The following is a 4,093-nucleotide window of genomic DNA, read 5'->3' on the forward strand; positions in this document are numbered from 1 at the left end:
CTATGTGCCAGCTCAGTTTATATGTATATATGCATACATTTTCTCATCTAATCCTTAATCAATCCATTTTACAGATGAGGAAACTGAGGCACAGAGAAGTTAAATAAGTTGCCTGAGGTAATACACTAGCAAGCGGCAGAGTTAGGTTTGTGCCCCAAGGCATTTTGAGCCAGAGCTTGTTCTTTGAAGCCCTAGGTTACCCTTGCCTTGACATTCTATGGATTTGAGGTTGGGTTGTATCATTATACAGGATGACACAGGATGTCGAGTGACCAAGGGACCCTGATGAGTGACCTTATGTTGTGGGGCTCCTGTGCACCTCACAGCACAAGGACTCTGAAACCTAGAGTCAGCGATGTTTGGGGAGATGGATGCCTGCTGACGAAACTCACAAGAGACCGGTGCACATACCAGAGTGAACGCATAGGAAATGTGTTCATCACAATGATCATTAGAAGTGCCAAGAGGAGCAGAATGCCTCTGCTGGCATGAACAGCACATCCATTTCTTGTCTGGAGCCAAATTGCAATCATTTATTCATTAAACAAATATTTATGGAGCATCTGCACTGGAGTGAGCAAAAGCAAACGTAGCAAGAAGGCTTGGTGGGTGTGTCATCAAGTCTACACCAAGATGGATGCTTTGGGGGTGTGAGTAAGAAGACCCCCATATTGTTTAAGCAGAAAGAACAGTTTGTTTCAAAAAATATATACAGGGGTGTCTCATGGAGCCTAAGGACAGGAACTAAACTTTGGCCTCAAGAAAAATAGGAATTAAGAATGGGAAAGAGAAACCTTGGGATTCTCTCCCTCTCTTTCTCTCAAATATACCTATGTATGTATCATGTGTGTGCGTATTTCTCTCTCCCATTTCTCTCTCTAGCTCTCTGTGCATCCCTCTCCCCTCCCATGCTGTCAAGACAGTTTCTCCATATATCTGCTTCATTCTTCTCTCATATCAATCAGAATTCTTGGCTGATTGGAAACTGACTCTGGCTTATTTCAACAGAAAGGAATTCATTAAAAGTCTATCCAAAATGCCATAGGATCTCCAGGAAGCTCAAAGGAGTAGGCACAATAAAAGCAGGAACAAGGAGAGGCTGGAGAGCCAGACACAGCCCAGATCAGCCTAGAGCTCCAGTGTGGTGAGGACTTCACCACTGCCCCCGCCCACAGCTGGCACCACATGCTGCTGAGGGCACCGCTCCAGAATCATCTCCACTGTGCCTGCACCATGTTCCTGAGCTCTGTTATGGGAATGTATATGCGCCTATATAACATACAAACACACATACATGCTATATAAACACAAACACATACACCCAAGTAGAGAGAATACTATAATGAACTCCTGTCACCAACTTAAGTAATCATCAGCTCATGGTCCGTCTTGTTTCATCTGTCTCTCTGCCTACTTCTCCCACCCCCATAATACTTTGAAGCCAATGCCATTTATCCTGCGATTGTCTCCACGACCATTTCAACTCACATCTCTAGAACCAGACTGCAGAGTCTCTGCATGGCTGACACTTTGGATCAGGTCATTCTTTGCTGGAAGGGTTGTCCTGTGCATAAAAGAGCATGTGGATAGACACCTGACCCTGTGCGACTATACCCAGTAGCCCTCCATACCCCCAGCTTGACAACCTGAACTATCTCTAGACTTTGCCAAGTGTCTCCAAGGGAGCAAAATTTCCATACACAGATACACACACAGAGACACACCAGACATACCCCCCCCCACCACCCCCACCACCACCAACAACAACAATGCAGGCTTAGGGACATGACCACTGAGCACTCAGTCCAGCATACAGTTGGCGCTCCCTATACACAGCTCCCACATCAGGGACTCAACCAACCCACATCCATCACTGGTTAAATCTGTGACTAGAGACAGAAAAAACTCCATGTGTAAAGTGGACCTGGGCTGTTTGAAAAAGCATGTTGTTCGAAGGTCAACTGTATGTTGAATATTATTTACTTTTTAATAAATATATAATATATGATAGAAGCTAACATATAATATACAATGAATAAATATGTGTTTATATATTGTATATTTATATATATACATATAGAAATATAATGCCATATAGAAATATAATTACATAATTATATCTTGTATGTTTCTTATATGTTTATCTCTGTATAGTCACATATATCCAAAAACTATTATAGCTCTTTCAAAATTAAAAAATAATTCCTTGATGGCTGTCTCATAAATGTTTTTACGATATGTATTTGTTAAATTCTGGATTAAAATAAGGCCGATACCTTGCAAATGGTTGATTTGTCTCAAAAACCTCTCTTGCACTTTCTTTTTTCTTTTTTTTTCTTAAACCTCTTTATATAATAGGCCTCTCTTCCCCGTCTCTCTTTTTTGCCCCCCTTGCAATTCATTGGTTTAAGTCATCGGGTCCTGTAGAAAGATTTCCACAGTCCACATTTTACTGATTCTATCCCGCTGGTTCAATTTCCCACACCCCTCTGTATTTTCTAGAAATCAGTAGTTAGACCTGGAGGCTTGGTCCAATTCTGGTTGTATTGTTAACTGTTTTGTGGTGACTGACCACATTTCTATCAGAAGGATCTGCTACCTGTCAGCCCATTTTGTTGTTGATCAGCAACCGCTGGGTATCTTTTCGTAAAACCCTTATTTCATTAGGGTTAACAATGGTGAGCTTCTCACATTCTTTCTTCATTTATTAGCTGGAATGCTTAGAAGATAAACACACCTGTCAATGGTGAAGCTGCCTTGACAAATCATTTCTGCAAGTGTAGTAGGAAGCTGGATTCTCTCCCTTTACTCACCAGTTCTCAAATTAATGCATTGGTAAACTAGCGTCCCCCAAGGAAAACATGTGAGTTTTGTGTTGCTAATATCATCATGGACCCGTGAATTAAAAGACACTTAGAAACGCTTCAGTCTGTGCAGTTATAATCCTTCTGACGCTTGAACTGTTCCATCTTTGGCCTGTGGGAGCCCCTTGAAGTTGGCTCTGAGACTTTCTGATGGCGCCCAATGGTCTTGGGTCACTTCCTGGCTTCCTGGTATCAGGAAATAATCCAGGGTTATTGTGTAGATTTCCAGGAATCATTCATTTCTCTAAGCACCCTAGTGTGTCTTTCTAGTGTGTCCCAGCTTGCAGGGCACTCTGGCCCAGACTCCAGCCCCACGCCGCAGAGCCCTCTAGCCAAGCACCATCCACCCTCTGCCAGGAGGGATGCGGAGCAAGGACTGGGCCTTCTGGTCTCCTGGGATGGAAAGCAGTCAAGCATGGAAAGAAGGTGAGACACTGGAGCTTCCCAAAGGACAGATATCCCCAAATCTCTCTCTCCTCCTCTAAAACAGACTCTCCAAGTACACATGGCCGACATGGTCATTCCATAGCTTGAGTTCACACTTCCTCAACAGAAACCGAGTCCCAATTTTAAATCCCCAGGAGCTTTGGTCTGATTGCTCCAACAGAGGCTAAGTAGCCCAAGGGCATGGCCATATAATGCAATGGATGGGGGGATTCCCATTGAACATAGAAAGCCACAAGTCTCGAGGCCTCCCTGGTGGTGCAGGGGTTAAAGACACAGCTCTTTCAAGCTATCAGAAGACACTGCAGCATGAGTTTCATCCCCAGCTAGGGAGCTAACCCACATGGCGCAGCAGACCTCTCCTGTCTCACCTGCTGCTCCCCTCAGGTAACAGTAGATCTGCCTGTTCTGCTTCCCATTCTGTCTCTGGTGAATTCTCTCACACACACATCTCTGGCCTATAACCCAGTTCTTGCATGCATAAAATAAATAAATCTTTAAAAAAGCCACAAGTCTCAAAGAAAGGGGACCAGCCTGAGCTGACACCCCAAAAAGACGTCATCTGCTCAGAACCAAAGTTGAGATTGGGATGATGATTCAAACTTTGGAGGTTTTGAGTTCTGGTATCTTCATGGTCACCTCTCTGCAGTATCACAGCCAAAGCCTCTGCTATATTCCTGGCTTCTTGTCTCAGTAAGATCAATTACTGATGCCTCTTTCTTCAGCTAAAACCACAGCCTGCCTTTAAGAGACCTCACCGCTTGCTGGGCAGCCTGCCATTTCTA

Source organism: Talpa occidentalis, unplaced genomic scaffold (genome assembly GCF_014898055.3).
Source record: "Talpa occidentalis isolate TD23 unplaced genomic scaffold, MPIMG_talOcc4v2.1 talOcc4.12, whole genome shotgun sequence".
NCBI lineage: Eukaryota > Metazoa > Chordata > Mammalia > Eulipotyphla > Talpidae > Talpa > Talpa occidentalis.